General features: G+C 35.8%; 1 protein-coding gene across 13 annotated transcripts in view; it reads right to left on the bottom strand.

Moving 5' to 3' along the window:
• Positions 1–12,976, bottom strand: part of FOXP2 (forkhead box P2) — a 189,257-nt gene that overhangs the window by 106,032 nt on the left and 70,249 nt on the right. The gene's annotated exons all lie outside the window — the stretch shown is intronic.

Genomic DNA, 12,976 nt, shown 5'->3' with positions numbered 1-12,976 from the left:
TCATGAAGGATAATGACAAATGTAAAATGTTAAATACTAATTCCGATGCTAAATCCTTATTCAGTGAATAATCAGAAGCACAAACATAAAACCCAAGCCTCTTGTTTCCACAGCCTCCACAAGAAAAATAACAACCCATTATAGAGGCTGCGTATATACCTAGGCTGTTGTCTAAACCCTCTAATTACTAAAAGTAGAGGAGGCTCTTCTGTGCTTCAGAATGTAGACTTAGGATTGGATTTCTTTTTGGCCTGGGACCCATGAACAAACACTGTGTTACACCAAAAATACTCATCACTGAAATAAAGTCCAGTTACAAATTGGAGGGCCAGGTTTGAACAATCCCACAACCATTCTGACACTGAATCATTGCCCAGTCACAGTAGCCTGGAAACATGGAATATCAGCTTCTCATACCGTACCAAACAATGTATAAAAGTTTTTATATAAAAGAGAAAATACAGATAATATTGTGCTTTCTGATGATTCTTTCAGTCTAGCAAACAGCATGGCATCAGCCTGAAGCTGTCCCATCAGCCAGAGTTGACACTGCTTTTCCAGCTCTTACCTAACAGCACAAACAAGTGGGGATCTTCACTGTCAGCAAAATTGGGAACTGCAGCACAGAAAAATGACAACCAGCCTGGACATGGTGTATGACCAGCGTAGGCTGTCATCAGAAATGAAAATGAGCAAAAAATTAGCCAAATTATTTTGACAATCTTCTCTATTAAAAATGTATATATTTAACTTAATTGTAATCTATCATTTCCCTCTACTACCAAAAAAATGTTGTAAAAGAGACATTCCACGATGTGATACAGAGGCCACGCTGCGTAATTAATTTATTTTGATACAGATGTCTGGTAGTTCCTACTAGGTGACTTAGCAGGACTCTGGACTGGGAAATTTCTTCTTCTTTCTTCCACCAAACATTTAGCCTCTCCAGGCTAAAAATGAATAAAACAAATTCTCTATTTTAACATTATTTTATAGGTTAACTGGATGAGGTACTGCATCAGACTTTTCTGAGAATAGTATAAAGCACACCAAGAAACACCCCCAACACTCTCTGTGCTGATGTAGAAGAAGAAAATGCAAGCATCCACTGTTTGCTGTAGTCCTATCCAGACAGACATTGCAACTAATATTTATACCTCAAGATACTGTGTAACAATTAAACATACACTTACATAAAAAAGTAAGAAAGAACAAAGTTAAACAGCTTATGCAACACTAAACCGTGGTTTGTACACCCATAATACCTGGGTTTGGAACAAAATACACCTTCTAATGTTAAACATTACTAGAAACTAAGATTCTGCTAAAGAAAAACTAAAAAATAACAGACAAAGTTCTCATCAAACATATTTAAAAATAATTCTACCGATATAAGCTGGAAAACATGCCCAACATATTGAGAACCTTTTAATGATAAATTAAAATCACGATACATACATCAATTTGTTCACACATCCTCATTCCAAATGCAAAGTTGGACTGTCATTTTAAAATTCAGCAAATTCTTGAAAGCAATCGCTGTGGAGTTGGTGTATGCACACTTTTGCATTGGAGTTACAAAAGCAGACATTCTTCTTGTTGAGATCTTCAGTTCCCTTCGTATTTTTTCACAACGATAAACACTCTTACCAAAGGAAGAGGGGGATGGATGAGTACACTAGAGAGAGTTGACCAGCAGAAAAATTACAACCATCTTTTATACAAAATTAGCCTCAATGTAAGAGATGTAAATCATAAATTGCCCCCTAGGATCATACCCTAAGCTTTCATATATGTCTTACGCTTAAAGTGAGCTATTTGATCATAGCCTTATCAAGCAGTTTTTTGCTCTGTCGGATCTCTCAGAGTATAGAAACATAGATAGCGGTCTTACGAAAAAGGAAACCCCAAATATTTTTTTAATTCCCACCACTTCTGAGTACAAATGCTTTGCTGTTTTTGTCAGAGACAGAAGAAAACCAGAGGGGATACAACTGTTCTCAGTGAGAACAAACACACAGAAGATTTACTTTCACATTGAATAATCAGCTTTTAAATGTATACCTGATATTTTAATTAGCAAAACAGTATACCCAGAAACACACAAAATATCTGAACTATAACAAAAAAGCATCAACTGGATACTGAAATAAATATTCAAGATTTTTAAGTGTCTTTCTCCTTCATTTCTTATGGCATTTCCTGTCCTGGGATGACACCCAGAAAGAACCAAATAGCCATCTTTAAGCAAGGCACCCCAGCAGTGAGGCCACAACCTCTAAAACATGCACATGTCTTCAGAAAAGAAATGTCTTCAGGTAGTTCTGCTGTAGTTTTAGGAAATCTCATTGTCATATTCTTACCTAAAAGCAGCCTCAGACTCCTTAATTGCATGTAACTATTGACACTTCAGTGAGCTGCTGGAAAGACATCGACTATCTGGACCAAAGAAACTTATATGGACAATATACTGACCATAACAATCTACACTGACTTACAGTTATAAGTTCTGAGATGTAACTTAAGCCACAAATACCATATTATGACTATCCAGTGCTATTGCTTATGGAATTAAACACAGTCCCTTATGTTGGTTGAGCCACCATAGCATTTCCCATGTAGGCAAGTATGCCAGTACCCTTGGGGACCATCTTGCTCTTCTTGACTGTCTTGGCCTGCAGGGGCGTGCACTGCTAATTGTTTATTGCCAGATTGTTCTCTTTTGCCTCATCATAAGGAAGCCTGAATATGGCAATTTCACGAAAATTTACTTCAAATTCTAAGAAAAATTGCTTCAATATTAGTGAGAATTACATTTTGCATATAAGAAGTATAAATCGCAGGATTGAGTACAAAAACTAATTACAGAATTCCAAATTAATAATTGTCTCAGTGACTATCAACAAACAGTTTGCAACACATATACCTTGTAAAGTTATTAACTGTATCGGCTAGAAAGAACCTCAAGTTCTCCTAAACATAAACTAATTATGACTATTGTTTCCACTGCAACTAATTGATTTTGAGAAATACAATGTATTTATGCTGTGACTGTTTTTGTAAAACTTTAAAAGACCAAGCTGTGTCTGTGTTCTGCCACTATGTTACTCCTTGTGATGTTCTTTTAGCTCAAATTTACTTAACTTCCTACAACATTGAAATTTATCTCATTTCAGAACAGGACAGTCAATAATTTAGACTTTCATTTTGCCTATTTGCATAGTAGCATTTTATGTTTAGCATCTGATTGACTCTGTGGTGTTAAAAAGTGGCTAAGTAGCTTGAAATCGCTTGAGGACCCAACTATTTTCCTTGAGCTTAATCAGATTAATCCAATCTTTCCACCACAATGCAGAGTAATTACGGCTAGCAAAATGCATACTACATCATCCTGATTTCAGTGTCATGTCACAAGGAGAAATGTTCCTTAAGAGGCTGGACTGGGTAAGGTCAGATATTTTTAGAGGTTTTCCTCTTCAAAGCATGACTAAAAGCAGTTGTGAGAAGCCCAATGGAGTATGATTTGTAAACTCTGAAGTTTGCTGAGGAACTAGACTTTTCTTGGAGGAAAGTCAAGCTCACTTGGATGGCCAAAAGAGAGTCTTCAGAAGGGACGTATGTTGGTTTCTAGATGTTGCTTGAAAATACAGAAGAATGGCACGCTGAATTAGACCAAATGATCATTTAGCCTACTGGGCTGCCTCTACCAGTGGTCAGTACTCAAGTGCCCAGAGAAGAGTAAGTGAGGACAGTAGCATACGGATATAACAATGCTTTCCCAGGCCACTCTCCACATCCCAGCATTTTGGGCTTCAGAGGCTATGAAAATGAGGAATTTGCATTTTGTATGGATGGATTTTTCTTCCATTAATTTGTACACTTGATTTTTGAGCCAAGTTATATGTTTAGCATCCATAACATCTTGCAGCACAGATCTGTTCCAGAGCTTGGCTATGTAGTGCTTGAATAACTACAACATCCTTTTAGCTTAATCTAATGTCTTTTACTCCTCAAACTTCAAGTGAACAATCAGATCCTGTAAACCCTCAGCACTTGTAACTGTAGCTAAAAGGCAACTCTTCAGCCATGAAACAGAAAAGATGGACTAGAAGAGCTGGAGGGATGATAAAAGCGCAAAGATATCCTGGAATTTGTACAGACCATATCTTTTTCTCCTTTATCCAATATTATTCAAAACTTGAGCCAATGGATTTTGGTATTCCCTGAAAAGTGTAAATAATGTATACCTATACCTTGTGCTCACACAGTTGGTCATGAAATACACTCAAAGATGTATGAGTATAAACTTGCTGCCTGCTGTTCAGTCCCACTTCAATGGGTATGTCAACAATGCACCTCTCAGTGGCTCTGAAGTTCTTCTTCCCTTGTTGCACTGTGTTAGTGTTGCCAGAATGCACATTACGCTCTCCGGAAATCTGATTCACATTAAAATCTTGTACAGTTATTAATACAAGATGACCTGAATCTCTAACACAAAGCTTTCACAACTACAATAGTAAGAATAATAAAATATTAAAAGTAAGAAAAATAAAACTTTCACCCTAACAAAGATATCAATACTGAGGATGTAATCTAATGCACTTTAAGTTTAAAAATAGTGGTTTTTTGATCACGGACTGCTAGTCAAGGCAAGTGTCTAGACCAGTATTTGTCAAAACCAACAGTTCCTCACTGTTTTTTCTCTAAGACAGAAAGCACACTAATTATGATTCTGTAAAGGATACCCTTCTTATGCAAATCACATTTTAAATTAATAATTAATAATAACACTAACAAAGTTGGTATGTAATGAAATGAAAATCAGAACACTAAATCTCCCAGTACTAAAATGAGAAGAACTACTTGTACCATTTTTGTAGCACCATTCCACAGGCTCTATGCTCATGGTTTTCATTCTCCAAGGAAAAAACCAAGGAAAATATAAAACAATCTGCCAGGTAAAACAAAGGTTTCCAAAACCTTATTAGAATTCCTGTTGACTGTTTCACGGAGGAAAAAAGTGACTTAAATAACAAGGATTCTTCCCTGAAATGGGATTGTTTATGAGTTCCTCTTAAACTCTTTGACATTCATAGAGGTTTAACTGAGAAATACTTTCTCTGTAAATGAAGTGGTGCATCAACACCTCTGATACATTAGATCCTACCTTAACTACAAGAAGTGGTCCAATTCTGCTATCACTAAAATTATGTAGAGTTTTCACTTAAAAAAGCTAAGCAATTCTTCACATAATAAAAGCATTATCAAATCTTTTTTGTGAGTTTTCATTACACTAGAATTTATTTTAAAGATGATGCCATTGCTGTAGTCAAGCCTTTCCAAAAGTACTTCTAGTAACTTCTCTCTTACTATACTTAGAGTGAAAAAAATCAAAAGAACCAGTATATCAAACAAAATCCAATAAGTATTTTATACTGACAGTCCAAGCACTATATACAATTGGCAGGTTTTATTATTTCAGTTTATCTTGACAATGTTACCGAAACCCAAGAGGGTCAGGAAATCACTCTTAACAGCTTGTGATACAATGTTATCTCTGGATGTATTTTAGGACATTATTAATTATAAAGATTAAGGCTGATACAATAGCACTTATGTTTGTTAACTACAAATATTCTAAAGAATCATGTACAAAGTAATGATTTGTTTCTAGAGGTACGCCTGGAGTATTATAATACAAACTATACCACCCAGTCGAACTACAAGGACAAGTGTTCCCTACCCAAACCAAACATTTTCCTAGACTAAACTATTTTGCAAGATGCTAAATTAGTATGACTTTTTTCAATGTGGAAAAGAGCCCCCTCTCTTAATCTTGGCTCTAAGACTTATTGGGTCATACTATATGCCAAGACCTAAAAAGGTTGCAATAATAATGATCTCATAAGTGGGCTGTCAGACTAATTCACTTTATTTTCAGGCACTGTGAGACAATCACTGCAACACTATAAATACTCTGAAACACTATGAAAGTGGGTAATTTCAGAAGAAAAAAATATTTAAAATACTGTGTGTGGTTTTTTTTTTTAAATATAAATTCTGCCTCTTGTTTCAGTGTATTTATTGCTGAGAAAAGCAAATTAATTTTAGAATGAATGCCTTCCAATTAAAAATGACCATATTTAGTAATTCAGTGGTAGTTCTTCTGTTTTACTGATAATTATGAAGTCAATACATTGAAAAAAATCCAGACTATATAAATGATGTGAAAGACACAGCTACTTAGACTGTGCTCACAGAAACCACTACCTTTTGTTGTAATCTAACAAGTGAGAATTAAAGTATCGAAGACAGTCATATACTTAAAGTGAATTTAAAAAGATGAAATATTGTGAATGTAGGGTGTCATCTGTATTTTACTAAATGCCAGTTATTATCTAGTCTTCAATGTTTTCTGTTCATGAAACAGGCCATAACTATACATAAAATAAAGTTGACTTTTGAAAAAATAATCCATCGTCATGTCCTTTTAAGGCATTTCATGTACATTATAATTTTAAGAAGGCATTAAGATCCTTTCAAAATTAACCTGTTGATGTGGTGTAACAAGCTTATTGAAAAATCAGCACACTATTCTGTTCCCTACAATTTTGCTCTCGGCTTCAATGACTCCTTACCTTTCTTTAAAAAAAACAGCAACAAAAAACCCCACACTAAAGGGCCAGAAGAGACTTTCTGAGGTTTTAAATTTTTTATTATTGTAATCCATGTCATGTAAATCCCTTTCTAAGCTGGTCAACTTTAAGTAGGCAGTGTGAGTGGGAGGTGACTCTTGTTTCACTACTTCTACTAGAACAGTGTTCCAGAAACTCTTTTCTCTGCTTTCTTTTCCATAGTTCATTTATGTTTCACTTACCTACATGTTACCATATTAGAAAGTGTTCTTAAGAAGTATAAAAGATGTTCCTTCTTAAAGTTCGTTTCTTGACCCAAATTGCATAGACCAATCAAACCTTTTGGCTTATGCATCTAGTCTGAATGCAACCTTCTTGGACTTGCATATCATAAAAATGTATACAGAATTTACACAACCTCACTGTAGGTATATAGCAAATGTGCTAAGGTATCAGCCACAGTCAACATGGTGAGATACCTTCGCTCCACGGAAATTCAGGGCATCAGTACTAGAATCCTGAATCTATACAGAGCACATCTCTAATATACTAATAAGGCACCAGAAATCAGGTGGATTGCATATCTCCACTATTCCAGATGAAGTCTCAAAGATACCTTTTAAAAATGGCATTAATATTTCCCTATTTTTATTGGAAACAACTTTTAAAATTAATTTGGGATTGCATGTTCTTTTTTCTCACCTATGTTACACCACTGGTCGTTCACAGTCATACAGTGACCAATACACTGAGTTTCTCTCTTTTTCATTTTAAGTGATGGACATAAGCTTAAGGAAGACATTTCTCTAAGTACTTAAACACATGACCTTGTTCTTTGCTGTATTTTCTAAAATTTATTAGAATTTACTTTCTAAATTACATTATAGAAAGATACCTGTTTTGTACAACAGCTCATCCCTCTTGTGAACCCTATCCTCTTATTTTCCTTTTGGATGGATGAAATACATGCCCCGTGTTATTATGGCAGACTTGTAGTTAAGAATTTTCTTCTGCACTCAGAGTATGGGTTCAACTCGTTCCAATTAAGAGATATTTTTTTGTATATGCAAACCTCAAACGGATGTTTTCCATTCTTAAAACGGAAACAAACACTGTTTTGTGTATGACTTCACACCACACCATATCTTGTACTGGGAAATATTTTTCTTTAATTTGGTAATTTGATTATTCTCAAGCTCATAGCTATCTGTGCACTAAATTACAGCTGCATCAATTTGGAAACGACTTCTACAAGCACAGAGTCAATTTTGGCATTTTTTTTGACATGTTGGGTTACTGTATTAGTTTTTCTCAATATTGTGTAGGCTGTCTTTTCTAGCTGACTGAAAGGATATTTCTTGAATAAACGGATTTACTGTGAACACTTAGGGGAAAATCTCATTCTCGATTTATACTTCAGCTTCTTGGTAAGATCCTTGAAGCATATTGATGCTGCTGGCACACCACACCGTTTCTTTTGTACATATTATTATCATACAATTGCTTTTCAAAGCTTCACATTATCAAGTAGCAAAGTACTAGTGTTTAGTAAATTTTTCACCATTAATTCTATTTCATAACACTCCCATCTGTCTATCTCAATAAAATTATATTAGAAGCATAAGAAGGCATAAAAAGACCTAGAACATCGAAGTGGCAATTCTTGGACAACACTCTTCCTCCACAGGATGGGGCGATGTGCTTTTCCACTCCACTATGTGATTGCTTTTTCAGCAGCACACATCCTCACATGCCTTTTTTTCTGTAGCATTACAGTGTAATATTTATGCACGATCATCTGGATAAACTTAACAGTTTCAAATCCTATTTTACATGTATACAGCCCAAGGCAAGGTAAACTAAAATTAACACCTATGTTGATCTTGGCATACATACAGATTCCTGATTAGCCTGTTCCCTATACCCCCAGTAAAGTACCCCTGCTTGGTTAAGCAACTGGACAACTAGCACACCAAGTACAAAATAATGTATAATGATTAGGAAATTTCAAGACAAGTATTCAATTCAAAAAGTAAAATTAATCTGCAAAAAAAAAGTATGGAAAGTATTCTGTGCATAGAATGCCTCAAATGGCTATGAAGAGAGACTGGATTTTCATGGGGAAAGTTGCATTTGCTACTATTGACTGAAGATTCTTCATTATTTAGTCTTTGGTTTCATTAGAAAATTTCCTTGACTTTTATAATTACCTGATGAAATGAAAAACCTTCTGGAAAAATTAGACTTTCCTTAAGAGTAATTTAACTAGAAACAATTTTTCAAAATCTACACCCATCTAGAGCATTCACAGAATATTTTGCTCAGCTGCTTTTCCTGCCTTGGTAATTTTGAAATCAATGTACACTAATGTGTTTTTCAAATTCAAGAGTATCAGGAGAGCCTTGTTTGAGTGGTGTGATCCTAAACTGGCATAATTAGGGCCCTGCCTGGGAGCAGACCCTTTAATAGAGCAGCACACTGAGTGGGGAACCATTCACACATTCCCTCTCAGCTCTTCACAAGCTTTTCTGGGCAATGAGCCAGCTGGTAAGAGAATCAGGCTGATCCGACCTGTTGCAAGAGCCTGGAGAAGTGGCTCAAGGAAACCTACACCTCCCAGCACTGCAGAGGAACTACTCACGCAGCCTGAAGAGGAGCAATCGTGAACAAGCATGCTGGCTGCAGCAGGCGGGCTTGCAGGGGGACAGAGCTTTCCAGCTGCTCAAGCAAAGCAAAGAAACTTCTCTGTAGTGTTTAGAGACTTCTGTAGTTCAGAATATAAAAACTAGTCCATCCATCCCATGCATGGCAGTATTTCCTGGTATCAGACAGGCTGCAGATTCTACCATGAGGCAAAGATGGGTCTGCTGGTCTGCTATGTAAAAGCTGCTGTGAAAAGACCTAGGCACTCTCTCTGAAGGTTTGCCTTTCTGAATCTGAGTGAAGAACTGGTTGTGTGCGTTCTCCCATCTCCTCCCAATCATCTAAAAGCACCATAATCAACAAGCAAGAAAGGAGGAAAGGAAAGACGTGATAGTGATATAGGTGACGAATGTTTCCCCGACAGTCACAGTAATGGAGTGACACATCAGATCGCTGCACAAACAGACATATGTTTAACATTAAAATGCCTCCTGAAATCCCTGATCACACAGTAATCCTAATTAGTATTCTGCATATTCAATACCTGTAAACAGAACTTGCATAACACTTCCTTCCTCTGCCTCTCAAGTATTTTATAATATTGCAAAAATATTTTCAGGATAAAGATGTGATCTCTGCATCAGCTAGGTTTTTTTTTTTTTTCCTCTCAGTTATGTATAGATGAAGCCATTATGCGATAACTTCCATTAAAAGGCTGCTAGTAAACACTTTTCTATGTTACAAAGATCATACATAAGGTTAGTTGCTGTACTTTATGTACCTGCAAATGACAACTATCTGCTTTATCAATAGAGATAATAGCTCAAGCTGACTGATATTTACTTTACATTAAAAAAGAAACCATACTAACTAGTGCCACTTTCTTTACAGATGTATTTTTTTAAAACTGGGAGTTTACAAGAGTAAAGTGACTTAAAGTAAATCTATTCATGAAAGGTTTTACAGCAAAATAGCACACGATGCAAAATATGGGTTTCACAAGTAAAAGAGGTTGTCAAAGACAGGACATAACCCTTGGAGCAGACTTGTACCTCTATAAATAAGGACTTCGCAGTAAGTTTGTATACAGACACTTTCAGTGTAAATCAATGAAATATGTCCAGCTTTTTTTCTTTATCACTGTATTTATTCCTCTACCATAAATGGAACTCCTGTTTTCTACACCATGAAAGCTTGAACATGGCTATTTCTCTTTCCCTCCCCCACACACCTTACCTAAAAATAATTCCTTGCCTTCTCTCCATCTCTTGGGGTTATCCTTGTCTTTAGAGTGGGTATCACTGATGCAAATTTCTGCACCTTAGAGGATAACTGCATATTCCTCCTAACAGACTTACAAGGGAAAATGGGACTTCTGATTTTCCAGCAGCTATCTTCCAAATTTAATTTACCCCAAGCCTCAATGTTTGCTTATATGTAGGCCACACATTTCCTTCAGAATTATACTCGAGAGGGAAAAAGACTGTTTATCACTACTCTCCTCTTACGCTATATATTAGGCATTTGCATCTTTCTAAATCAGTGCTTTATAGCATGTACGAAATCCTCCTACTTCCTATGCTTAGCAGCACGCATTCGATAAATAGAAATACGTAACATGCAGTTTTTAGAAAGACAGTTTTAGACCAGTTAGATTTATTTCTATTTTTGTTGAACGTACTGCAAAGAAAACTCTAAGTTACATCCGTAACATTTTTTTTGCTGTTTTTCAACTGGGAATTTTTTAACTGACATTATGCATGCACGGTTGCAGTCAGTGTGCGTTAAGTCAGAGGATATAATTTAAAAGCAGTGGGTTTTGCTTTTTTTTCCCCCACATTCCCAATTTCTTATCTCTCATCGGCTCCTTATGTACGTTAAAAAAAAGTAACTAAAAGTTACAATATTAATTATACGTTTGCTTATTTATTATGTGGAATGAATTTTAAATTCAGACCCAAATGAAGATCCAAAGGGAGATGACCAAACTAGGAGAGAGTAAAGCAAAGAGAGTAGGTTAAAGAGACTATGAATATCTTTCATGCTAAAATTTCATGCTAAATTTTTGCATTTTGCATGTCCTTAAAAAAAGTGGTTCTTCTGATACTAGGCCCTAATACAATAAACATTAAGTAATTAAACTTAAACGTATACTTACTTTTCCCAAATTTTATCAAATGATTACACTTCAGTGAAGTGCTCATGCTAAACAAACAAAGCTTACCTTAACAACTCAACACTCCATACAGCATGATATTTATACAACAGGCTTGGTACACATTGAGCTTAACCCTTTGATTCCAGGAGTCATGATTTCCTGACGTGCCATCCTCATACAGAATGCATTTGTACTAATGTCAAAACAACAAACTTCCTAGCATGATGGAAGAAAACAACTAACCAATTCATTGTAGATATATTAACTTCTGGGATTGAAGATAATGATCTATTTATTCTAATTGAGATAAAGTTCAAAGTCTGACTTTATGAAAATACATTACTTCTTTAGAGATCTTACAGGGAATAGAAATAGCTAGGCTCTTCATAGTTCTTAGAGCAAACAAGTAAAATTACAACCAGCTATCCAAACCACTGTGCTATGCAGCCAACGACAGTATGTATATCATGGACAGATTAGCCTAAGCACTGAGATTTGCCTACCTGGAAGGGACATAATTGCAATGCTGAACACGAACACCCAGTAATGGCAGCAAACTGACAGCATTTACCTTTGGGTCATGCTTGTGTGCTGCACAGTTGTTGAAGAACCACGAGTCTTGCTCGTGACTGTAACAAGAACAATAAAGCTGCCCGTTTTGAAATTCAGGCTAGATGACACCAGGTTCTTCAGTGGCCATAAGGACAGTGACTTTTTCCCACAGGAGAATGATCTACAGGTTCTAAGAGCCAAAGGGATATTTTCCCTGTTATGCCCACTAGGGAAACGTGGTGAGAGGGAGTGAAATCCGTGGAAGCAATCAGCTCTCTTCACCATGGATTACCACAATCACAGCTTCTCCAAAACCAAAAATATTCTGAAACAAAAACCAGTACCACAGAAATCTTAACCTTACTACTGCAGTATGTTTTCCAGGATGCACAGTAAGAAAGTAAATTATATTGTCTCATCATATGCAGGTTAATATTATTCTTAGTTCTCATCACAAACGCTCCTTAGCTATTCTGCAATATGTCACTAATCAATGTATGTACTGATTGGATCCATTCAATCGGTGCATCAGTGTAATGAATGGCATATATAAACATGTTTCAAATACATTTATTCGGATATCTATACATGAAAGTAAAATCACTACTACAATTGGTACTCAAGCTTGTCAGATGAGATGTTTTTCTCCTTCTGTTTTGCATAAGACATGCTAATGGTTATGCCATCTGCAGTCTGAAACCCAGAAAAATGGAAATCAGAAAGTAATAGTAGATCAAGATAAGCGTCTATCTAAAACTGTAATTTTTGCAAGTATTCTGTTAACTCACAATCTAAATATAAACCTCACCTCCCTGAAAATACAGGATAACTACTAGATAAGGGTAACTTTTGCATTAAAAACTAAATAAAAAACATTTGCCAGCTCAACATTCCTCTTTTACAATAGATCACATAGCTAGCGATAAATTTAAAAAGGGTTTTAATGAGAAAGATTCAAAAGACACTCAAATATTTCTAGGAAAATCTC

Source organism: Leptosomus discolor, chromosome 1, assembly GCF_034619465.1.
Source record: "Leptosomus discolor isolate bLepDis1 chromosome 1, bLepDis1.hap2, whole genome shotgun sequence".
NCBI lineage: Eukaryota > Metazoa > Chordata > Aves > Leptosomiformes > Leptosomidae > Leptosomus > Leptosomus discolor.
The sequence above is the reverse complement of the archived record's forward strand: the minus strand, read 5'-3'. Positions and strand labels throughout refer to the sequence as shown.